At 52.7% G+C, this 25,900-nt stretch overlaps 1 protein-coding gene across 9 annotated transcripts in view; it reads right to left on the bottom strand.

The window, feature by feature from the left end:
• ZNF385C (zinc finger protein 385C) overlaps positions 1–25,900 on the bottom strand; it is a 181,023-nt gene that overhangs the window by 80,453 nt on the left and 74,670 nt on the right. Inside the window, exon 1 of one of the 9 annotated variants that reach the window (XM_044999513.1) lies at positions 23,859–23,876. The exons of the other annotated variants lie outside the window; for them this stretch is intronic. The gene's annotated coding sequence lies outside the window, so the exon portion shown is untranslated. Of the gene's footprint in view, positions 1–23,858; positions 23,877–25,900 lie in introns of those variants that run through there. 9 annotated transcript variants of the gene reach the window in all.

Below are 25,900 nucleotides of genomic sequence, written 5' to 3'. Positions count from 1 at the left end.
CGGGGCCTGGTTCTGTTCCCTGCTGCTGACCCAGCCACTTCAGTGGGCCCCTGAGGGCGCATCTAAGGGCAAACTGGAAAAGAGCATGAATCAGTGGCACTGGAGAGTGGGCTGCGGCAAGACAAGGAGACAGGAGAACTGGATGGTACTCTTGGCTCTGCCACTGAGCTGCCGGGTGCCCTTGAGCAAGTCCTTTCTCCACGCATTGTGTCACAGTTTAAAAACACAGGCCTAGCCAGAATGAAACAGATCTGAGTTCCTTCTGGTCCAGTAGCCCGTCTCCAGCAGTGGCTAGCACCAGATGTTTCAGAGGAAGCTGAGCCCTACAATAGCAGATAGGGGTCATCTGCCCCCCACATTACAGCTCATCTCATCTGTCTTTAACAGAGATTGGCTTCAGCCCTGAAGAACAAGGTTTAATATTCCCTCAACATTTTTGTTAGCATTGATTCTGATAACTCCAGAGATTCTCACTATCCATATGAGCATCTTGACCCTTTTTGAATCTTGCTTCGTTCTTGGCCTCAACAACTCCCAGTGGCAAGGAATTCCACTGTCTAGTTGTGCACCGTATTTCCTTTCACCCGTTTCTCCATCTGTAAAATGGGATAATGACACTCATCTTCTTTTGCAACAAAGTGTTTTGTGATCTAGGAATGAAGAGCACGAGAGAAGAGCCGAGATTTAATTATTTTTTTTTTGGAAGATCAGATAATTGGGAGAGTTTGGTAAAAATGTGCCTCTTTCAGTTTAAAAACAAATGCAAAGAACCAACCAACCAACAAGACGCCAAACTCTTTTCTGAGGGCATCCATGGATGCATGCAGCTTCATTTAGAACAGGTCACATTTTAATGCAAATGCTAAAGTTTTTACATTTTGTAAAACACCTGAAGCCACTAGAAACATTTAGCACAGGGCAGTTCAGTTTGGGTGTCTCTTTTCTTTAACTCAGACGTCCAGCTGATATTCGGGAACCGTCAGCAAGTTCAGATGGCAAATCCAAGCACTGCTCTGTAACAAGAGGTCATGGCAACTAATTGCTGAGGAATGAATGCAGCAGCACACTGAGCATTAGTGCATCGCATTGACGCATGCTGACTAAGGCAGCCTTGATTATCAAGCGCAGGGGACCGATCTCGATATATGAAAACACAGGCAGCAACTTCCCCTGTCTGTTTTGCGGGGAACTGGGTGCTGATGTAAAAAGCGTTAAGAGCTGGAACGGCCCCAGGACTGAATCAGAAAAACGTTTCCAGGCTCCTGTGTGCGCGTCTGTACACCCGCACGCACATGGTGCGCACGCACAAGAGTTAGTGACAGTAAATTTAGACTGGATACTTGCTAATCTGCCATTGACAGCTGGCCCCTGACGGCCTGTTACCAGGCCCTTGTTGGGCTATTTAAGTTTAATATTAACTTGCTTCATGTCCTCAGCAGTTTGGCAATGACTAACATAAACAAACATTGAAGCTGAAAGAGGACACACAGAGTCACAGATTTTAAGGCCAGAAGGGCCGATTATGGCTTTACAGCCCTGTGGTGTCTCCAGCTTTTCCATGCTGTGATTCTACCTTACAGGAGATGATAATGGAACTTCCTCCCATCCCGCCACAAAGAAAGGGAGTGGGGGTGGCGTCCCGCCCTGGACCTGTTCATAACCGCCGGGGGTTGACATGCTCAGGGTGACAATCCATTACCTAGTCTGACTCCTGCCTCTCACAGGCCATAACATTTCACCCCACAACTCCTCTGGCAGATGGTATTTCTCTCTCCTCCTCCCTAAGCAAACACGCAGCTTTGGAGTCGGGTATCCACTGGGACGAAGGTTGCAAACCGGCCCTCGGCTACTGCCGCGGATTTTCATCTCCATCCGAGATGTGACTTCCAGTAAGTTTTATATTTTTAGGAGATAGCTTTGGAACTGAGTATGGACTTGCTTTGTGTCTGGGGCCGTTCACTGAACTGCTCTTGTCTCCTGAGATATTTCATACCTAGCTAGCGATTCCCTCTCGTGCCAGGGCGTGACTGATTGGAATTGACTGAATGTGCTTAAAATGGATTCAAGGGCACCACACGTGCATTTGGGGAGGGGAGATCATAACAGGACAAGGCTGCACTGAAGGGGCTGGACTCTACGGACCAGCTGCAGAAATAAGCCTATCGCAGGTAACAGTTTCAGACAGACATTCAAGGCCTTGCAGGCTGGTGTCCCGGTGAAGGAGAACTCATTCATGCACCGGTGGGGCACATCCTTAGTATAAACTTGCTCTGTTTACCCACATGCACCAGTCTTGGAACGAGACAGTCCAACAGCAAAAGCAGGGTGATCCCATCTCCCAAAAATCTCAGTCCATCCCCAACCCCCAGGCAGCAGCTGCGCTTCCAGAACTGACCCGAACCACATCCCAAGGCGGAGAACAAACCCTTCCCTACCCACCCAGCTTCCTCTCCCCCAAAGCCGCAGCCTCACAAAAAAGGTTACATAACCCAAAAACTAACCTCAAAAGTATTTAGGTGCCTAACTCCCCTGGGATCTGGGCCAATGTCTTCCCAAGAGTCAAAACTAGCTCACACACTAAGGAAAGGAACTTGGAAGGCAACGTCTAACAGCGCCACCTGGAAGCGCCTGCCATAACAAGAGAGCCGGGGCAGTGGAGGGGAGACAGGAGATGGAGGAGGATGAATACAGGTTGTAGCTGATCAGTAACAGTGGGATTCGCAGCTCTCCCCCTGCCCAGCAAACATCAGGCTGCAGCGTACTGTCTGCATTCTGGAAGGGGGAATTTTTGGATTGGGATAAGCATTTGCAAAAACACCCCCAAACCTCACTGCTTTTCTAGCTTGCCTAAGTGCGTCTGTTACAGAGGAGCCTGAAATCCAGGCAAGCAAAATTCAGACAAAATGGGGCCGGGGGGAAGCCAGCAGCAATGAAATGTTTCTTTAAAATGTCAGGGAATTTTTGGATGAAATGAAATGGTGCCTCTTTGCTCATCTCTAGCCACGTGTCTCTGCGTCTCAGCGGACGGCACAGCTGTCACCAAGGGTGCGTCTGCACTCTGAGCTGGAGGTGTGAACTGCAGCTCAAGGAAACGTAACTAATTCTGACCGAGCCACAGAATAGCTCCCACAGCGGGAGAGGCTAGCGGCCTCGAGTACACGCCTCGTGTCTCGGAGGCGTCCGTCCTTGGGGTGGCTAGACCCTTCCCCCGTCGCGGCGAGCCTGTTTGCAGTGCACCAGCTCAATCAGAGCAAACACAGGTATGGCTCCTTGGGTTGGGAATTGCACCCCAGCTCAAACCGCAGCCAGAGAACGGCTGGGCCCGGCGTGCGCACACTGGGGGCGACGGGGGAGCCAGTTCAGCAACGCAGTGCATGAGAACAATGCACCCCTTGCACGAGACTGACCAGCTACTGTCGCTACAGTGGGAAGACAGGCTGGGATGCAGGCCCTCAGTGACCCCCCAGGTAGCCCCACCGACTGCTGTGGAGTTGCATGGGGGTGCACAGCTGCCGACAGCCCTCGGAATGAAAGTCACACTTTGCACTACTCTATCTGGGCCCCGAGTTGTCCCCCAGATGGTCACATACGTGGGGAACACATCTGGAGACGTACCACCACAGCGGATAACACATCCCCAGGCTAAGTGCCGGGAATACATTACCAGCACGTTGTAACGGCACCCGCTGTACGGAGCATGCTGCAGAGTGGGGCTCTCCTCGCCTGCACCGTGGTGGTGAGCAGCCTGCGCGTGCAGCATGGCCCCGCTCAGCAGAGTGCTGCACACACATCCTCATGCGGATAAACACGTGGAGCACATGCCCTTTGCTATGCCCTGGTAGGCTCCCTTGGCCATGCACTGCCACACAAGCACACAACAGGGCCGGTTAGAGACCTGCAGGGACCCTGCTCCCAGGGGTGCTCCTCGTTTCAGGAGCAGTCCCAATGACAGCAGCGCTATAAGGACAAGCATGAGAGGCTCAAGAATCTGGGGTGAGATTCTGGCCCTACTGAAGTCAAGGAGAGTTTTGAAATTGACCTCAGTGGGGCCAGGATTCTACCCTGAATTCTTAATTTTCAGATGCACCTTCAGGGAGGAAATCTGGCAAACGTTAACCGCAACCCTCGGATTCTGCAAAGAACTTGCAAATGCAGGAGCAAAGAAGGGGGGGTGGGATATCCAGCCCACAACTTACTCAGGTTCACTAGTCCCCCTCCAGGCGGATTTTGTTATTTGAAGAATTAGGGTATAATTGGGGAGCGAAAGATGTTAGATAGCATCCAAATTAATAAACCTGAAAGACGTGTATAGTTTTTCCTCTTTGCCTCTGTAATTGGAAGCTCAGTCATAAGCAGAACGACTCAGGCGTGGAAGAAAATGCTACAGTCTTTGATCACTGAAAGGCCAGGAAGCCAGACGGTGACCTTTCCTGCTGGAGTGTAGACCAAGCGTTTTGCAGATAACATGTATTAAGGGTTGGGTTACCCCCCCTCTGGGGGTTTCCCACACATTAGATGAAGGACCAAGCTCCCTGGATTCCCAGAGGCCCTGCCAACTCCCCTTTCTCCCTCAGGCACCTCCCAGGGTTTGTAGATTGATGGGGCTTTGAGTTGCTGAATGCTTCAATAAGTGTCCTATGACCAAGTCCTTTCCCCCTAGAGTAGATCAGTGCTCCGCACCACCAGACCACTCATGGCTGTTCATGTTCTGGTTATTATTAGAGTTAGTAACAGAATTATTTATATTACAGCAGTGCCTCAAACAGGGGTTGCATCCCACTGGGCTCCATACACAGAAGACAGATAACCCTCCCCCCCTAGGGTTTGCAGTCTGAGAGGTTCACTAGGCGCTAGGGCTGCTGTCCAGACTGTCTCATTACATTCTGCCTCCCTAAATTCTCCCTGCAGGTTTAAGAGCAGCGTCTCTTCCTCTGGTAAATGGACGCTGGATCCAAATCCCACTGAAATCAATAGAGACTTGCATGGACTTCAGTGGGCATTGGATCAGGCCCTGCTGTGAGTGGTGAAACACTTGTCATGTTTCACCCCAGAGGTGGCCGCGGTAACCCCAGTGAAAAGTGAATGAGGGTGAAAGGCACTATATTGATGTTAGATTAATTACATTTATGAATTAAGAATTAAAGTTATGAACTGAGAGGGAAATGGGGGACATTCCTTTTTCACAGTAAAGGCAGAATTCCTTACTGGATTTACGTTGGTTGAAAAGGGGATTCTCAGCTGCGAGAAGCAAATTGCACGAGGAAAGTTAATGGTGGGTTTAGTTGTGAAGTGAAGAGCTGGACTATCGCTGGCAACAGTCTTAGGCCAAAGAAAGGTCTTTTGTTTAATGCTGAGTTTTGACATGATGCCAGGTACCAGATGGGAGAATGTTCTGCTGGGAAGGTGACGTTTAGCCTCAATTTTCTCCATGAAGGGATGGTCTGGTCATGCCATTGCTGGTTATTTACGCTGGTTTTCCAAGAACGCTCAGGGCTCCCTTTTGAGACTTATTATTCTTGGAATCTTACCTATTCTAGGTGTGGAGAACAATACGCCTCCCTCCACCCCATTAACTGGGATTCTTATGAGACGTCTCAGCCTTAAGCAATGAAAGAATCTACTAAAAAATTAAGAACTTTTCCCGTTCTTTTTTGGTCAGGAAAGCAGTTAAAACAGCCTTTTTCTGTGATTTTTTTTGGGGGGGGGGGGAGGAAAACTCTTTTATCCCTCATTTTAAAAAACTCATCTTCTCAGAGATTTAATAACAAAATTCCCATCATTTCTACTTGGGTTTAAAATATCGACTAGTAACGTCAAGCAGGAGAGTTATGTCCTTGAGGCTTGGGAATTTAAATAGAGGCATTCATCTCCTGGGTATCAGAGAGATGCCCCTCAGCCTCCTCTAGTAATGCACCCGAGAGGTTACAGGATGTGTGGCAGGTTGCTGAAAGACGGAGGCTGCTCAACATATTATCCTGCTCAAACATTCCTCTGCTATGAATGAGCTCCTCTGTGTGAGTATAAGAGGCAAGACGCTTGCAAGAAGTCTGCCAGGACTAGGGTCCTGGACAAACAATTTCCATTTCCAGGAGGGAGTCTTCTCTCTCAATGGCATATAGCACCCGGCCTTCCGAAGCGCCGAGTGCCTGCGGCTCTTACTGAGATCCACCGGCGCACTGAGTGAAAATCAGCAACTAGTCCACTCCAGGGACCACTTTAAGACAAGCTCTGGGGGGAGGCCAGATCCCGTCAGTGTACATCTTTGCAGCACCACGGAATTGGCCCCAATTAATCTGGCCTGCGTCATCTGCGATTGTTTAATCAGATCCTTGCGGAAAGAAAATCCTTCAAAGGAGAAGTGTAAAGAAGGTGGCCAGGGCATTAGAAGAGGCTTGGCGAATGGAATGAAGAAACTGACATCATAAAATATTTCACAAATTATGAGAAGAAGGGATGGGAATTTCACATCAAATTAGAAAACCTCAAAAAAGAAAATCACATACCGTAGAACCTCAATGTTATGAACCCCTCGGGAATGGAGGTTGTCTGTAACTCTGAACAAAATGTTCTGGTCGTTCTTTCAAGTTTACAGCTGAACATTGACTTAATGCAGCTTTAAAACTTTATTATACAGAAGAAAAACTCTGCTTTCCCTTTTTTTTAGTACTTTACGTTTAACACAGTACTGTATTGTACTTGCTTTTTTTTGGTCTCTGCTGCTGCGTGATTCCATACTTCCGGTTCCAAATGAGGGCAACAAAAATGATGAGGGGGCTGGAGCACATGACTTATGAGGAGAGGCTGAGGGAACTGGGATTGTTTAGCCTGCAGGAGAGAAGAATGAGGGGGGATTTGATAGCTGCTTTCAACTACCTGAAGGGGGTTCCAAAGAGGATGGATCTAGACTGTTCTCAGTGGTACCAGATGACAGAACAAGAAGTAATGGTCTCAAGTTGCACTGGGGAAGGTTTAGGTTGGATATTAGGAAACACTATTTCACTAGGAGGGTGGTGAAGCACTGGAATGGGTTCCCTAGGGAGGTGGTGGACTCTCCTTCCTTAGAGGTTTTTATGGTCAGGCTTGACAAAGTCCTGGCCGGGATCATTTAGTTGGGAATTAGTCCTGCTGTGAGCAGGGGGTTGGACTAACACCTCCTGAGGTCCCTTCCACCCCTGAGATTCTGTGATTCAATGAACTCAGAATCATGTTCTACGCGCCCCAGCTGCCACCCATGGAAAGCTCGTGGCTTAGCAGAATTGGAACAAGTGGCAGGTCCCTCATCTGGTGGCAGGACTGGGAGAAATGAGGTAAATCGCCCCCTTGGGCAGCTGATTACTGCACTATTAGCCGCAAGGAGCCAGGGGACCAGAGAGGAGGAATTCAGAGCAAGGTGGCAAAGGCCCCTTTTATACACAGAGAACATCTCTTCTTGCAGTTCCATCCATTTTAAGGCCAGAAGGACCCATCAGATCATCCACCCCGGGCTCCTGCGTATCACAAGCCAGAGCATCTCGTCCAGTTCCTCCGGTTCTGAGTCCAAGAACCAATTGAGCCCAATTTGAAAATAGCGATGTGCCTAAGTGCATGATAAAACCCTTCACACAACACCGAGCACAAGGTATCTGTGTGCTGGGTAGAGAACCTGATGCTTTCTTTTCAATCCTGAGCCTCCGAGATGCTGTGGTGACTTACTGCCTCGAGGATTCATAAAAACAGGAACTGCCAGAGGGGATCAGACCCAATGTCTCTCTGCTCCAGAGCCCATCTCTGACAGCCAGATTCCAAGGCCAAACGGGACCATTGTGATCATCTAGTCTGACCCTGTGTAACCCGGGCCACAGAATTTCCCCCAAATAATTCCTAGAGCAGAGCTTTTAGAAAAAACACCCCATCTTGAGTTAAAACTGGTCAGTGACAGAGAATCCACCATGACCCTTAGTAAATTGTCCCCATGGTTAATTACTCCCACCATTAAAAATGTATGCCTTATTTCCAGCCTGATGCTTCCGAGGAAGGTGTCAGAAGCCTGCAGTCGCTGATACGGGATAATCTGCCCTCCACAGAGATCTCACCCTGGTCTCTAAAATTAGAGATTGGCTTAAGCCTTGGGGCATGAGGTTTAATATTTTATTGTCATTTACTATGACAACTCTGGACAATCTTTCTATGCCTATATATAGGGTGATCAGACAGCAAGTGTGAAAAATCGGGACGGGGGTGGGGGTAATAGGTGCCTATATAAGAAAAAGCCCCAAAAATAAGGCCTGCCCCTATAAAATCAGGACATCTGGTCACCCTAGCTATAAACAATAATTCCCTTTTGGAATCTTGTTAAATTCTCGGCCTCAATGGCTTCTTGTGGCAGTAAGTTCCACAGTCTAACTCCACACTGTGTGAGAAAGTCTGTCCTTTCATCAGTCTAGAGTTCCCCCCTTTCAATTTAATGGAATGTTCTCGTGGTATGAGACAGGGAGCACAGAAATTCCCGATCTCCCTATTCTAGACCAATTATTACTTTATATACTTTTATCATGGCCCCTTTTAGACGTCTCCTTTCAATCCCAAGTTTTTCAATCTCTCTTCATAGGATAGTTTGTCCCGGCCTTTGCCCTGTCCCATTGCTCTGCTCTGAGCTCCCTCCGGTTCCACCATACGCGTCAGCCCATCTGAGAGCTGCTGCACTGACCTGACACCTGCAAAACTGATTTACTTTCTCTCCCCCTTCCACTTCCTAGGAGCATCGACTCCTTCTACGGCGAGACTATGAAATGCCGCAGGCTGCGGCTACCACTCTCTTTCATGCAAGGGGCGCCCGCGGAGACCACAGCTCCCAGCGTGCCAGGCTCCATCTCCTTGGAGCAGGGGGAAAGGTAGATGCTGGGTCTGGAGCTCCTCTGGCTGCACTGTGTCCATCCCTCTCAGCCCCGTTGATCTAGCCCCAGGCAGGAGCCCAGGGCCCTCTCCCCGGCAGCAGCAAGTGGGGCTGCCTAGAGCTTTTCTTCCCTCTCTTTTCATGGGGTGCCCCGGGCTCCCCTTCCAGCCCGGCTCTGCCTCAGCATCTAGGTCTGAATGCTCAGCTTTACCCAGGGGCCAGCTCCAGGGGAGCGAATGGCGTTAAACTGGTGTTGAGGTGGCCTATGCGAGAGGCGAGTCAGGCCCTTCAGGGGGGCTGTTTGCCCACCCATCCACCCAGATCCCCCCTGCCACACCCTCACCTCCTTACGGACCAGGCCCCTCTGCCAGGGAGGCAAGGGGCTGGCAGTCAGGTGCGCCAAGCACTAGGCCGCTCAGCCCTCCACGCACCCTGTTACAACTGTCATCTCTGCCGTGTCTGAGTGTGCACGGTGCACAATCCACAGAGAGGTGGGACGCACCGCCACTGCCTAAGGCAACTCTATCATCTAGTCAAGAGCTAGGCGGCTGTGACACATGGAAGACGTTCAGCAGTTCCTCCCCGGCGCGTGAGCCTGGGTCACCCCCCCAGGTATTTATGGCTAGGCTAGCAGGGCACGGCTCTGGTTTGTGGCAAAATCCCCCTGCGAAGCCTCCGCTCAGGAAGCTCCCGTCTTGCAAAGTGTTTGACGAGAGGCGCTCGCTCGTTTGCTTCATAGCTACACCCCTCGACCCCACCCAGCCGCTGCTGCGCCAGGGGCCACACCAGGCAATCGCAAGCTTTGGATTCCTTTTTTTAAAAGATCAAGGGGTCCGACCCTCCAGCTGCCTCGAACCCTGTGTTGTCATTTGCATTGTGACCACGTTTTGCTAATACACAACCTCCGGGCAGGGCCGGGTGCCTTGCTGATCAAAATAAATGAGGTTCCCATGCAATATGGAATGAAACACGTGCACCTCTACCCCGATATAGCGCTGTCCTTGGGAGCCAAAAACTCTTACTGCATTATAGGTGAAACCGTGTTATATCGAACTTGCTTTGATCCGCCGGAGTCTGCAGCCCCGCCCCCCGGAGCGCTGCTTTACTGCGTTATATCCGAATTCGTGTTCGATCAGGTCGCGTTATATCGGAGTAGAGGTGTCCTAGAGGTTTCAAGTCTCTCGGCTTCTGGAGCAGGTCACCATGGCTTTGTGCAGTTACCCCGGATATACCGCATGTCTCACTCCAGTTCCTTATAACAGCTGGACATTATCGTTAATAAAATCCCCCACAAAGGTCTCTCTCACACCCAGACACACACATCCTCCTTCAAAATAAAACCCCTCCTCCTTGAAGAGTCACTTTTGCAGTGGAATGCCGCATGCATAACCACGGTGAAGATAAATTACTGCTAAGTGCGTGTAATTAGCAGTCATTATTATCACATGGGCCCTTAACAGATTTCAAGGGTCAGTTATTCAAATCCCACACATTGGCCAGTATCTGCTTGAGTGAGGGGGTTGGCATGGTAACCGGCTGGGTGATAACTCCTTTCTGTTTAATTAGCCAGGGGTAACACCAGGGCTGGGGGGCTGGTTCTCCCAGCAGGATCCGCTTTGGGTCAATGCCTGGAGGGTGCCAGGACAGCTTTGCCCAACAGAGTTCTCCAGAGCCCTCCTAGGCCTGCTGGTTAGTAGGGCCAAGGCAACAGCTGGGGTAGGTTTCTCCTTCTCATGAAGGGTCTTGCTAAACTTTCATTCCTCCACACCACGGGAAGCAAAGAGGCTGGGTGGCCAGGAGGACAGATACACTGCAGGGAGGAGGCAGGAGCCAAGGCAAAGCTGTGGCTGGGCTGTGTCATCCTGGGGCTCCGCAGCTCCCCTGAGGAGCGTGAAGAGAAATGGTGGAGTTGCACAGAGAGAAGACAGGGTCTTTTGTGCAGCATGAGTGGCTGGTCAGTGACAAAATGACCGACACGGCCTTGAAACCGGGGCCACCGAAAGCGAGTACAGAGCCAGTCTCCCCTTTGCCCTGCCCCGTGGGGAGAGCGGCTGCCCTCTGTGGTGATTCCCAGGGCAAGTCGTCCCTAGAATTCATAGCTGCAGCTGCCGCCCGTGTTCCTGCCACGCCGCTCGCGTCCCCTCTTTGACACAGCCTATTGCGCAGCTTCACGCCGCGGGTCAGCAGAAGAGCCCATGCCCGGATGGAAGCGAAGTCGAGAGGCGTGGTGCAGGCCACAGGCCACACAATGCATTGCAGGCACCCATCGGTCACCCTTTGGGAGGCAGCAGCTCCCCCTTAACGAGCAGCATCAGGACAGCGTCTGCCAGCCACAAAGCCCAGAGCGAAGGCTGAATGGGAGGGGAGCGGGAAACATTCCACCAAAAGCCCTGGACACCAGGGCTGGAAAGGATCCCATAAGGGAAGTCAGTCGCACTTAGCGTCCTACTGAATCGGAACCTGGGCTGCTGGCGTCCCTTGCAACAGTGTTTTGGAGAAGGGCCACACCGGCTCAGGGGTTGTGGCTGCGGGGCCGGATGCAGCCCATTCCCAAAGCGGCGAATCCCCTGAGTAAAGCACCGACACAGACCGGTTCCTCGGCCAGAGGAACAGCACCTCTGCAGGGGTTTCTTGCACCTTCCTGCGAAGCTCAACGGGCTACATGGATGGTGGCTGATCAGGACTGGCAATTCCAGCGCTCCTGGGAACGGGGGGCAGCCTGCATTGAGCCGGTGTGAACTTGCTCACAAAGGGAGGAAGAAAGGAAGGGGCCCAGGTAAGGGAGGCAGGCGATTACGATCGGGATTACGGTGGAAGCTGGCAGCTCCAGTCACGGACCAGGACCCCACCGTGCTCGGTGCTGCACAAATAGAACAAAAAGACCCCACCCCAAAGAGCTGAGTATCTAAGTGTTGATGGAGGCAGAGAGGCTCCCGAGGAGAAGGCCAAGAGGGAAGGAATGAGGCAGGGTGAAAAACATCACTGTCTTGCTTGTCTGGGCGTGGAGGCAGGGAAGACGCTGGCTCTTTGGGCGACCGCCGGGAAGATCGGTTTGTAGGGGACTCAGATATTATGGCCAGGGGCGTGGCAGAAAAACCTAGAGAGAGGGAGGGAGGGAGAAGCGAAGGAGAAGACCGAGAGGAGGTGGCTGCAGTTCTGACTACTGGAAAGGTTGGGGGACTTTCACTCGTTCACAAGAGCCAGGAAAGGAGGAAGGCAGCAGGTCTAGTGGGCAGAGCAGCTTGGGTCTAATCCCAGCTCTTCCACTGGCCTTGGGAGGGACCTGGGTGAGTCCCATCCCCTCGCACCCCCTGCCCATTTAAACTGTTGGCTTTCTGAGGCAGGGACAAACCATCGCTATGTGTACAGACAGCGCCTGGCACAATGGGGCCTGATCTCGGCTAGGACACCTAGGCGGCTAGAAAAGTCCCCTCAAGGAGGAGATTGCAGCAGGCAGGCCACCCAATATGGCTACCTACGCTGTTCTGGAGAGAACAAAGCCCTTGTGTGCCCAGGATGGGACAAGCCAGATGCACAGCAGACTCATCGCCAATTTAATTAACATTCCCCGACCATGTGAAGAGGCCACTCAGGAGCTCAGCGGCACTCACGTCCTGGTTTCGATTCTCACTTGGAAGAGGAGCAGCTGCAGAAAGCTAACTTCTAACCCACGGTGCCCTACATTCTGCCTTGGCAGATTCTGCAGAGCACGAGGGGCCGTGCTTAATGGGGTTGAAATGGAGCAGATGGTGGCTGGGCTCGTCATTAATATGGCAACGTGGCCAGTGGAGACTCAAAGCTTCACCCTAGTCCAGGCAGCCTCCACTCAGAGGGATCCTGAGCATCACCAGCCGGACCTGTGGCTGCTGGGCTCGATATCGATCTGTAAATAGGTTGCCCCTAAAGGCCATTATGTCACAGGCCCCAGCAGGTCCGGGGGAAGGGCGTATGTGGCTGCCACCTTTCCCTGCAAGAACCTTGTTGCCAGCCTGCGAATTCATGGCCTGAAGCAGATGCCCCCTTGAGTCCAGACAGGACTTGGCCCAGGCTGGGACTGGGAGCTGGCAGGGGTCTCTGTCACGCTGGTATCATCTTCCTCTCCTACGGGCAGATCCAGCGCTGGCGGCTTGGCTCTCGTACTCACGTACCCGAGGGCAGCAGGCGCCGATGCACCTGGATGTCTCTTAGGGGCCCTCCCACGGGGGCATGAAATACAAATGGACAAGCATGAGGCTCTCTGTGTCAATCGCTCTGCCCCCTCCGCATCCCCCCAAAAGAAATTAGGCTGCCGGCTGATTTAAGCAAATGCAAGCGGATGCACCTACATGGCATCAGCATACAGCTGTGTGCACAGCTGCTAACCCATCTGCGCCTGGCTGCCTGTTGTCGAGTGCGCGAAGAGCGGGCGGGGGAAGCGCAGCAGCGTTCAGCAGCTCTCCTCTCCTCGGGGGTCTGGTTCTGTGGTGTCGCCATCACACACGGTCCCGAGTGACGCGGCTCGTTCACTCCCGGAGCCGTTTAATCCCATTTCCCCACCCTGACACCCCCTGCTTAACCCTGGGCGTGCAGGAGGGGAATTTAGTGCATGCAGAGCTAACATACTGCGGGACTTCAGTGTCCACTCTCTGAACCAGGTCACCGAGCTGTGAATTCAACAGACACCAGTGCAAGTGAGATCAGAACCTGGCCCCCCACCAGCTCAGGAGAGGACAATATTGGAGCTGTCCAGAGGGGTCTAGAGATGATAGAAAGGACAGTCCAGTTGTTCGGGCACCAGCCTGGAACCCGGCACACCCGAGTTCAATTCCCGGCTCCACCACGGACAGCATGTGTGACGCTGGGCAAGTCATTTACCCTCTGTGCCTCAGTTTCCCAGACTGTACAATGGGGATAATAAAGAGGTGACGTGTGGAGGGAGCATGTGGGGGTCACATGCCCCCCTACCCCAATCTGTTGCTTGGCTTGTACCGAGCATGCTCACACAGACTGAGCATGCTCAGTAACACTGCTGAAGTCGGCTGCCCTCACTCTGCCCCGCCACTATGGCCAGGCACGGGTCATCCGCCCTACCTCACAGGGGGGTGTTGAGGATAAATACGGTAAAGGTCCTGAGGCAACGGGGCTGTCCCTCCCCTGTCTGGGTGTGTCCGGTGCTGCACAAACCCCGCAGCAGAACCACAGTGTGGGCGTGCAATCACAGAAATCATAGGGAGAAAGAGGAAAACAACGTGAGGCTACATTTGATAATACAGTGATTAATTAGAGTGTAATTACCCAGCAATTCTGCTCTGATAACCTCTAAATGCTACCGATTCCTTACAGGAGAAAGCTACCGGCATGCCTGAGAGTAGCCACAATGAACCTGGATAAGGTACGACGCTGAAGAGATACAAGTCAATACATCATGTTTCCAGTTACACGGATGAGCAGCAATTTGTTATTAACAGCACAACTGCAGTGTAACTATGGCCACTGCGTATAAACTGCAGCTTAAACATGGATAAGAGCAAATCTTGAAACCTCCCAGGCCAGCAAAAATGCCAGAGCCACGAATGCAGGTGCAAGGATCCAAGGGTCATGGCTGGACCATGCACATGGTCCTCCACGAAAAGCGATCCCAGCATGAGGCCTTGAATAACCAATCCGTGCACTCTGCTGGCATGGGACTGGAAGGGGGGGGATGAATGGAAGGGACACCTGCTCGCCCCCTCCTCCTGCCCAAATGCTGATGGGTGCTACGGACCCAAATCAGGATCCAAAAGACAGTTTTCCCAGGGTGGTCAGAAGGAGAGAATATGGAAGAACTGCAATCCTCTTACGTGGATGACTGTATCACAGAAATCAAACCCAGCAGCATTTCTGGCCCAGAGTGCTCACGCTGGATTGGTTACGAGAGAGCATTTTTACACCCAGGAGGTGATAACGCCAGGAAGCAGCTGAGGCAGAGAAGTCAGCAGACACATTTTAAATAAAAAGATGGGGCTGAAGGTCACAATGACAGACCAGCTGATGGGGAGAAGAGGAACTCGGGAGCGTTCTTTCCAGGTGCCAAGGAATCCAGTGCAGCTCAGTGAGGGAGAAGGAAGCCTCTGGTCTCAGCTTCGGTGCGTCCATGAGAATCAGGAGACAAGTCAAAGACTGAGGGGTCTGATGAGCCAGTCGAGTCTGTTAAAAGGCTATTGAAGGTGACTGTCTCTGCCATGTTATACTGCACATGAAACACGACTGCCTCCCCCACCCCATGTCCAAATGCACATGAAAACCAACGGTCTCTGTCATGGTATTCTGCACATGACACATACCTGTGTGTCTCACCATTTCCTATACCCCAGGTTACAACAGAAAATACATTTCTGAACTCCACTCCCATGACGGAGGAGGGGTCACCCAGGGGCTTTGTTATGAATCACCCCAATCTAAAAGCCCTTGAACCAAAGTCGATCGTATTGGTTGTGACTGTGCAGTGCTCCGCGGCCTCCTGGATGTGCGGGAGACCTGCCAGGTGCGGGGAGGAGGACACAGGCCGGGCAGGCCAGGAGGCACCGTCGTTAACCTTCCGCTGGGCTGTATCTGGGAGCGGCGCTGGCTGAGTTCGACGCAGGCAGCAGATTGCTGAGGGGGACCATGGCGCTGGGGCCATTCTCTAGCTGCAGAGAAACCAACCCAACACAATGAAACGCTCTCACTTCCTCATCTCTGCTCTGCCCAATGAGAGCCTCCTCCTTGCATTTCACAGGGTGAGTCAACAGGGCACACGCTGCCCTGCCACTTCCTACGCACACAGAACAAGGAGCCAGCGGGGCCCACTGGGGAGAACCCCCCTGCCCCTCTGCACTCCGGGGAGGATGGTCACGAGAGCAAAGCAGCGCTACCCATCACATCCCAGCTGCGTCTCTCCCTGGAAACAGCCAGCAGCTGTCACCCGCCTCGAAAGACAAAGCCCCAAAGGTGCAGCCGTACACTCAGCGTGGGAGCCGTGGCTATTCCAAAGCACCATGATAACCCAACGGGGACAAATCCCTGGCAGGCAGCGGCACGATACGGGGCACCCAGCCCAGTCACAAGGCACCAGTGCAGACGCTGACAACACCACGACTGCTTGAGCGCGGCAGGACCTCACATGTGGACGTTTTTATTTCAGTTTATCTTAAACCACAATAAGCCAAACTCAAACTGAAATAAGAGTGCCCATCTAAACAGGGGCTTGTCCTGATTTAACCAAATCAGTTTCAACTCCCCTCTTTCATTACCCAAGTGCAAATCTCTGTGTAGACAAGGCCTCAAGAATATGATTTTAAACTGGTTTCACTGGACCTGTTCAAAAGGTCACAGGGACACACCTAATTCAGTTTAAACCAGGCTTATTTCAGTTTAGCTAATGCTCACTTGCTCCGTGAACCTATGCAAGTCACATCCCCTGTGTAGGTTGACTCCCCTTATCTGTAAAATGGGCGCATTATTTCCCAAGGGTACTGCCAGTATTTGAGGTTGCAAGGCTCTTTATACAGGCTGATTATGGCTGCTGACGTGGCAGGACCGGGGCCCGCTGTGCCAGGCATGGGCAAAGACCCAGGAGGATATTCCCTGCCCTCATTAGTTTAAAACCCCCATTAACAATAGTCATTGCAACAGCTGGGTGTCAGGAGAGGGAAGGCGGGGGAAGGGCACTAGCTTGAGACTTGGAGACACAAAGTCAAGTTCCTACTCTGCCCAGTCCCTGGCGCAGCGCCGGGAAGCTGCACTGCTTGCTCTCCTGGGGGCTGCGGGGAGAAGGGCAGTAACGATTGTGAGGCTCAGATGCTACACTCATGGGCCACCTGAGACAGGAAACCTCCAGCTAAACATTTCCTCCTTGCAAGCCCCAGCTACGGGGCGACAGGACACCAGGCTCCCGCGCACTGCGTCGGCGTGAGCGCCCCAGCCGACGGAACCCACTTTTCTCCCCTCAGCTGCGATAGCGTCATGTCACGAGAGGAGAGATCACCCTGGGAAAAGCAACAGAAAGCATGACTAGGACAGATCATCCCTTCATACGGAAACTGTATATTGCTTACGACTGGCTGTCTGTGCGCATGAGACAGTTTAACTAGCCAGGCCTAAATCACAGTGACAGCTTCACACTACCCACAAGCCTCCGCTCGTGCTTCTCCGAGTCACTCGCCCCAGTTTGTGTTTTGGTTGCTACTAAAGCTTGCCTTCCTCCCCTCTGAAGGGCACCGCCGGAAACCCGTCGGAAAGAGGACAGCACGTCCGCCTGCCCTTTGTTTGGCTGGTCTGTTTCGACGATAAGCTCTTTGGGGCAGGGACTAAAACGCAGCATGGTGCACGGGGGTTAAGGACAAGATACAAAGCTGGAGACCAGCAGGCTCAGGAGGGTACAAATGGAGATTTCCACCACAATGACTTGCCCCCACTGGGGATATTTAGACTAGGAAGAATGGCTGAGGTTAGCTAACCCTGACCTTTCTCCTAGTGTAGACACAGGTAACGCTCTCCACCTCAACCAGCAAAACCAAAACACGAGAAGTTTCCTTGCATCTAGACTATGAAAAATTTGGGTTTAGGTTAAAGTTAACTCACCTTGATTGAGTCTTGACCATTTATCTTCCTGTAGACAGACCCCTTCTGTCCTGAGGGCGTGGTACATTTAGGGAGCAGGCGGGTGCATTCGCCAGTTGAACTCTTCCCTGCAACCTTAGCAACAGTCTAGAATGGATTCCCAGGTATTGGGAAAAATTCATGACTTTTTGGTATGTCATGTACATTAACAAAGCACAGAGCAGCCTCTGCTTCTCCGGGATCAATAGTTCTCTCTCGAGTCCATAAATCTTGATAGGGCCCTGAGCAAATGTCAATACTGATGGAGTGTACCTATTTTATTATTAGGTTATTTGCTCTGCACATTTCTGAAGGTCCCCATCACAGCAGGGTCTGCAGCCCAGGATCTAGGCACAGTCTAATAGAAAACTTCTCTCTATTTTCTGAAGATGCAGCTATGAATACACAGGTACCTATATAGCTCCTTTCACTGCAGTATCTGACACGTCAAGATTTAAGCAATTTGCATTGGAGCAGGTGCTGTCTTCTTCACCTAAAACCATCTGTTCTTCCAAACCAGTGACAAGACCTTGCTGCGAGGACCAGGCAGAGCCCACTTCCCCCAGGAATCTCCAAGCACTTTGCAATCTGTAGGTGGGACTCCCCACACCTCTGCAAGGTAGGAAATGATCCGAGCCACTTGACAGGCAAGACAGAGGCACCGTGACTTCGGCTGGTTCAGGGTCACAGAGCGAATCAGCCGCAGGGCTGAGAATGGAAGCCACAAGCCCGTAACGCGCACTCGTTGCAATCCCACGCTGGCCTCCACCTAACAACTCCTGTGGTGTTCTCCACCACAAACCCTGCGCCCAACCCCGCCTCCTCACATTCTCCAGGTGGAACATCCCTAACTCTCAGATGAGATTTAAGAGACTTCATGGGGGGTTCGTGAGCGATCTCCTCCTCTCGGGAATCAGAAGCAGCGATACAAACACTGAGTGTTGCTGAAGTGAGATCAGACGCTTCTGGGAGCTCTCAGACCTGTGTCAGCTTGCTGGGCTTTTGAGTGTTCCCTCAGCCTGGGAAGATCTGAATGACACCAGTTGTCTCTTTCCCTCTGCTGTCACTGACGGGTGGCTCACCTGCAGACCTGTTGTTTTTATTCTGTTCCTTTCAAATGCACCCCAGTGCTAAGGGATTAGCCTTTGCTCCCTCCTCAGGCATGAATGACTCCAGTGACTTTCCCCTTTATTCCTCATATTTTAGGGAATTCTGCATGAAGACGGAGGTAGCAAAAGACTTGGCAGAAATGCCACGATTCCATATTTACATGCACTGAACTGTCTCTGACAACAATCAGCCCTTAAAATGTCTGTGTCCCTCCTGCATTTGCAGAGCTGTATTTTTTCCCATCTCGGTATTAACAGTTGCTTGTCACCTTTCGTGTCACCTTCAGGTCTGTAACCAAGTTAGGAAGAGCTTTTCCTGCTATTTCTCAGCGTCCCATATCACAGCACTCTTTTAGCCCCATTTTACAGATGGGGAAGGGAGACGCAGACAGGTGAAAGGACTCACCAGGGGGAAGTCGTGGCTGCACCAGGAACTGAGCCCAGCTCCGCCGGCCTCACAGGCCAATGCCTTCACCCCCAAACCTCCTTCCTCTCGCTTCTTTCACTGTTTGCAACGTTTTTGATCATCATCAATGGCCACAGCACTGACAGCAGGCATGGCCAGATAGCGCCACTGTGGGATCATCCTGCCAGGAGCATAAATTGTCTGCACAGGGTTAGCTCAGGTCTCTAGGGAGCTGTGGCATGCTGGACTGGCTCCTTTCTCCTTAGAGCCCGCTCTGGGGTGCTTGGTGGAACACCTCACATGGATGGAGCTTTGCAAGAGGCAGGATTCGATCACACTGCATGGGAGTTTTCAGGCGGTCTCCTGTGCACAGCACCTGCTAGCATCTCCCCCATCATGCCCTATCCAGCCAGACCAAACTACGCTGGCGGTAAGTGGCAGCTGGTAACTTCACTGCATCTTCCTTGGCCAGCACATTTAAAAGCCAAAGACACTTTATGTACCGAAAAAGCCAATGAAATGATTAAGCTGAAATCCATATGCAGAGAGAAAGAGGGGCCAATCTCCCGTGCAACCTGCTGTACAGGAAGAACCTCCCAGCACACGTCAATAGCTAATCAATGTCTATTTTGGTATATCTGAAAATCACTCTGCAATAATAAAACGGAAGCCAAATTACGAGGCATTTATTAATTCATCAGAAATAAAGGATAGGACTTTTATTGGGGTTTGCAGAATTCATGGAGCATCTGCGGGGGCGTTAGAGAGCAAAACTCACCCTGAGCGGAGGTCCAGCATAATGCCCATGAGCTAACTGGGTCTTGAGTGGTCTGTTGGGCTTGCAGAAATGCAGAGGGGTCTCCCCCAAAGAGAGTTTGATTCCAGTTTGGTTTTCCTGCAACAGTTTGTGGAAAGGCTCCCTCTCAACAACAACAATTTGCTTTCATGAATCAATAGAAGTTAATGGGTTAAAGCCTACATGAGCACAAGCACACCTCTGATTGCAGTGTAGCTAAGGTGTGTGTGTGCGCGCACACGCGTGCACAGCACCCCACACAACGGGGTCTCATCTCAGTGAGAGCCACCAGGTGTTACCATACTGCACATAATAACAGGAAAGGAAGAAATCCCACACAAGAAAAAGAAAGGAAAACGTCCTGTGAGAGAACATCCGTTTCCCCTACAGAGATTCTGGCCGGTTCCAGCTGATCGGGAAGGTTATTTTCAGATGTCTTTGCTTGCAGTTGAATGGAGCAGCCAAATGTATCAGAGCAGCAGAATTCTGTAGATTTGCCCTTCACCATGTTTATAGCAGCTTAAACTATGAGCCCTGGTGACTCGCGCTCCACGCTGGTTTCCATAACAGTATCGATGACGCTTACCACAAGGTGCTGCATCGGGCAAGCCTGGAGGATATTAATGACCCCTTAAAATACAGGGGGCACTCTCACCATCCGCTCCCGGAAGCCCCGCTCTGGAGAATTAGATGCCTAAATACCTTTGAAAACATGGCTCCTTGACTACTTTCCTGCACCTCTTCTCCCCCCCCCCCATGTCTGTCCGTCTTCTGAAGAGAGCTGGGCCTGGCTGGGCGTTCGCACGGCAGGGGTGCTGCTGGAAACCAGCCCCACCAGGAACTTGCACACAGAACCACAGGAGCAGCTTGCGGCGAACCGGCCCCTGAAAGACGCGAGGGATCTGGTTAAAGCAAGCGATGCCTGGTCATTCGCAGCTCCGCCACCGCAGGGGAGAATGACCATTGCTTTCTCCACCCACCCTCCCCAAGAGACGGGGCTGCAGGGAATCGAGATGTCCCCGTTCAGTGTGCGCGGAATAACCTGCTCCTCTTAGCTGGGTTGCGGTAGCACTAGGAATACCAGACAAGGATTGTGCAGGCTCCTACCTACTGTAGGTACTTAATGGGCCCCAATTACTGGAGAATTGGAGCCTCACAATCGTTAGTGTGTTTGTCCTGGTGCCCCCCGGGCGGTAGGGAAATGCTCTTATCTCCGTAGGTCACACGTGACCCGAGGCCCAGAGGAATGGATTTTTGAAGGTATTTAGGCACCTAATGCCCACTGAACCCACCAGGAGCTTGATGCCTGCACGTCTCGGGCCCAGACACTCTACGTGACTGGCCCACGGGGACACAGCCGGTCTCCCCGTTCCCGGGCTGCAAGGACCGGCCCTGGCCCAGCGCACTCACAGGCAGGAGGAAGGGGCAGGGTGGGGGGGCCGAGGTGACCAAGTGATCAGAGCTGAGCCGAAGCCACTGTGAGCTGCTTGCCAGCGAGCGAGGGAGGATCCGTAGCCATCGGGGAAGAGGTACGTTTTAAGGAGGAATTTACAACAGGATCATGTGGCAGCTCCACTTGGTCTAGGGACCCCAGTCCCTTCGGAGACCCCGCTGCCCCATCCCCATTCCTCTAGGTTCCCAGCTGTTCTTTTTGCCTTGGTCTCTGTAACTGAACCCGTCAGCAGACATCAGAATCACACAGCCGCTCAGCCAGGCCAGGCAAATGAGCGCTGCGAGCACGTCTCCGAGGCCAGCTGTCCCCTTTGCGCTTCCTGTCACATGTCTCAGACAAGTCCCCAAAGCAGGAGAGCAATAACGTATTGTGGGAACGGAGGGAAGCCAGAGAAGCTCATTTCCCTACTGAAGCCTCACCGGCCGCGTTTGCGCCTTTGTCTTTGCTCAGTTGGGCTTGGGCTGCTGGCGTCAGAAGATGGGTTTCCAAATGTCAGCAAGGATCTGTCACGTCAGGCTCCTGCGCCTCTCTCCCTGCACAGGAGCAAGAGAAACCCCATTTGGCTCTTTCTGGGGTGCGGCTCCAGGCTGTCACATGGCAGAGCCCAGCAAGTCCCAGCACACGTGCCCGGGCTCCCTTCCCCCTCAGTTCCCAGGAGCTCAGTGCAGGGGGCTGATCCGGGAGAGCTCTGTCTGCACAGTATTGTACATTCCCACCTGACTCCCTGGAGAACCAGGCTGAGCCAGAGAGCCAAGGTCGCAGGGCAGAGCCCAGGATGGGAATTTCAGGCCAAGGGAAGGGGTTTATTTGTGGCTTCATGAATGTCTGCAAAGTGCTGTTGAGATTCCTGGCTGCAGTGGGCGGTAGAAGGAACAGATCCAGCCCCCACTCAAGCCAATGGGCGGCTCTCCTTTGACTCTAGCGTGAGTTGGGGCAGGCTCGTTAATACAGACAAACCAACCCGAGCCCAGCACCCCCTGAACTCTGTACAAGTTCACACTGACACCCCGACTATCCAGCCCAGGCTTTTCTCAGGGCTGGTTGGGATTCTGAGAAACCCAAACCAGGGCTGGTTTGGTTCTGGGTCCAACTGTATGTGAACCCTGGACTTCCAGAGGGGTCTGGTAAATGGTATCGACTCTGGTCCATCACTGTAACTTTCGATCAGCAGGACCTTCTGCTCCCCCCGCACCAGCGATATTTCCCCAGCCCGGCAGCTGGGGCCCACTCAGGATGTATTGCAGCTTTTACGGACGTGGTTTGAATGGCAAATCGTGGGTGCCTGGAAGGCCTCGTTTACCAGGTAGGTTAGGGTGTAATCCTGCACCTCTGCATCTTGTTTAAATCAATGCACTGGGCTTGACCACAGCCGGTTAGCACACACGAAGCCCCTACTGTCTATTAAAGGCAATTAACTGGCTGTACATAGAGGGACTAAAACCAGCACACTGGCATTACTCTTGTTGGCAGGCAACAGCTACAGTGACCTAATCCCAAAGAGGGACACGGTCACTGCTGCCTTTGGGCGCCTGGGGTCACAAGCCCAGGAGAAGGGCCTCGGACGCAGATCCAGCTATTATAACCCCAGGTTTCCAATGCTGTGTGGACACTCGCGCCAGATTGCAAACACTGAGTCCACAAGCCCGGCACCCCCAGACCAGGGTTCACCCTGAGAGATTAAGTGACTTGCCCGAGGCCAGGAGCAGAACAAGCTGTTGAGCCCAGATCTCCTGAGTCCCCGTCCAGTGCCTTAAACACACAAAGATTTTTCCTCTCCAAGCCGCATCCTGATCCGGAGTGACAAGGCTGCCTAAGGCGTTACCAGCCCCGCCTCCCCCAGCAATCCAGCCTCTGTGCTGAGGCATTTTGGATTCTCACCTCCAAAACTCGGGTGCGTCACCAACTCAGCAGGCACCGTCAGAAGCCCAGCATGCAAGGGCAGAGTGGGATTTGGGGCTGTGTCTGCCCCCAGGTTCACAGGCAGGTAGATTATCTTCCCCTTGGGCAGCTAAACAAGTGGCTGAATTTCCAAAAGAGCTCAGCACCCAGCCTGCCAGCAACACGCTGAGCTTTGGAAACAGCTGATCCCACCGCTGAGTGCCGAGAGAAGAATACAATAGAACAGAAGATTGTTATTCCACATACAGAATTTGTGCAGGCACGAGCCCCCATCCCACTCCTGGAACCAGTGTGGTAGCTGGAGCGTCACGGGGGCTCATTTTATACACACACTATCCAATGGCCCCACGACCGTTCGTGCAGAGCACCAGTGACACGAGCTGTCACATGGATTTCTTCACTCATCTCAAACTCCGCTGCCCTGCAAACGAGCCCTGACAGACACTTTGACAGCTAATTGGAGAAACCCGACCGCTTTCCCTTTGTCAAGGGCAAGTAAGTTCCATGCTGGATTTCCACGGAGCACGTTAGGAAACTGCATCAAAGGGGAGTGGAGATGCCACGAGCTCTGGGAAGCGAGGCTGGGCCCTTCCAGCACCTTTGCGTGGGCGAGGAGGAATTCTCCCCCAGGAGACCGCAGCAGCCTCAGCTCTTGGGGGAGCAGAGGGGACGTGATTTGAAGGGGCTCACCGGGAAGATCTGTGCACGGGACTCAGTTCACTTACCTGGTGAGTCGACCCTGCCGGGACATTTGGGGATTTCAGACCCAAGATAGAGTCGTACAGCCCCAGCCCTCCCCGTCTGTGCAGAGTTGAAGGCAAAACTTCCAGCTTGGAGACACGCCTGTGCTACCTCCAGTCAAGCCGGGGTGCTAGAACCAGAAGCGTAGCCATGGCAGCAGGAGCTGCAGGAGGGCACGATCCCGCCCGAGACCCTGGGTCCGTCCTCGGGCAGCTCATGCTTCTATTTTTAGCGCACCAGTTCAATCCAAGCTAGCACAGTGGGGCCTGTCTCTGGCTCCACGCGGAGACAGCCTGGGACAAACCTGGTCGGGGAAGAGTCTAATTCCAAAGCACCTGGGGGCTTTGTGATACCTGTGTCCAGACCCCGACTGGGGCAAGAGAGAGCAGCTGTGTCGAGTAGCATTGACGAGCTGCTATACTGATTTGCACCAGCTGGGCATCTGGCCCTTGGTGTCTGCGTCTACCTGTCCCAACCTAGCATCAGCTTTGAGAGGAGCAAGAGCGATGCCCCTTTGCAGGTGCTAACCGCTCGGACGGGTTCTCCAATAGCCGAAGCTGAGGGAGACAGGATAAGTTCCCTGTCGTTTTGCATCTGAGTGGAAGGGCCGGTTGACGAGAATGCTCCGTCTCGCTGCATTCCAGCAAGATGGGAGCTGACAGGGCCCAAGGGACGGCTGCTTTGGGAACTCGGCTGCAACGGCTGCTTATATCCCATGACTTTTTTGGGACACTGGCAAAAGGGACTGTGTTTTGGGAGCCAAAAACAGCAAGGGAGTAAATTCTGGGCCTGCTGGAAACTCAAGGCAGCTGGAACGCTAGGTCTGGAACGCGAGAGCAGCATGTGTGGGGGACCTGTCTGCAAGGGGCTGCTCGGCACTGCACCTCCAACCCGTCGATGGCTCATGGTGCAAAACACGCAGTGGGCCTGACTCTCCATTCCCGTGTGTCTTGTGCCGTCACTCACACCACTGCAGAGCGGGTGTCAGCGCCGTGTTTTACATGCGTCCACCGTGCAGGGGGATAAGAGATGGCACAACGTGCAGGGCAATGGGGAACATCAGACCCAGCCTCTTTTATTCTTTGCGTACCGCTTTGCTGGGAAAACATAGCTGTGGCCTGTCTCTCCAATCAGCTCTCAGCTCAGGGCGGGACACAGGCTCTGAAATCCCCGTTGGAGAAAGCCATTTTTGTACTTTGAACTGTTTACAACAAATCACATTAGCATCAGCATCATTTGTACAATTGCATCCGGGCTGGGATCTGAGAGAACCTCAGGTCATGGTGTGTAGAGCGCTGCTGCCACCCCCAGGCCAGCGCAGAACAGCAGGCGGCTGAAGCCTTTCGCTGCCCAAACCAGAGCAGCTAACGAGGGTCAGAAGATGCTGGAGCTGGACTCGGATCAGCGCCCTGCAATGGAAGTTGGCTACACTGCTTGGGCAGACAGATGCTGTGATATGGGGAGGCCAATGCTGGAAAAGCTCAGATCACCGCCAGGGCGAACAGACGAGAACGACCGTTCAGTGCACGTTTAGAGTATCCACGCCCATGGTATGTGCCTTGCTCGCTCTCCCAGATGTGCCCGAACACCTGAGAGAGGACGATGGAGCTGTGGTTAGTGCAATGTCCTGGGCTATCAGGCTTCAATCCCCTGCTCTGCCACAGACCTTGTGTGACCCTGGAAAAGTCACATAGTCTCTCCGTGCCTCTGTTGCCCATATGGGAGGGAAAAAACATTTCCCTGGAACACGCCAAGCTCCATGCGTCCAAGTACATTACAACCCCCTGGAAATCAGCCCTCCCCACGGACACAGGGCAGGACAGCTGATTACAGCAGCGGCTGGATACTACTCTAAGAATCCGAAAGGAGCACGGTTTCTGTAGCCCGTTCAGCCCCCAGCCTCTTTGCTAACCCTGCCGTCAAACTGCCGTTATTCATACAGTCTAAGGCCAGAGGGGACCGGTGGGGTCGCCAATCTGACCTGCACAGAGTAGACCCGAGAACCTCACCTGGCATGTACCACTGT

The sequence above is a fragment of the Mauremys mutica genome, chromosome 25 (assembly GCF_020497125.1).
Source record: "Mauremys mutica isolate MM-2020 ecotype Southern chromosome 25, ASM2049712v1, whole genome shotgun sequence".
NCBI classification, from domain to species: Eukaryota; Metazoa; Chordata; order Testudines; family Geoemydidae; genus Mauremys; species Mauremys mutica.
This window is presented reverse-complemented; position numbering and strand designations above follow the sequence as displayed.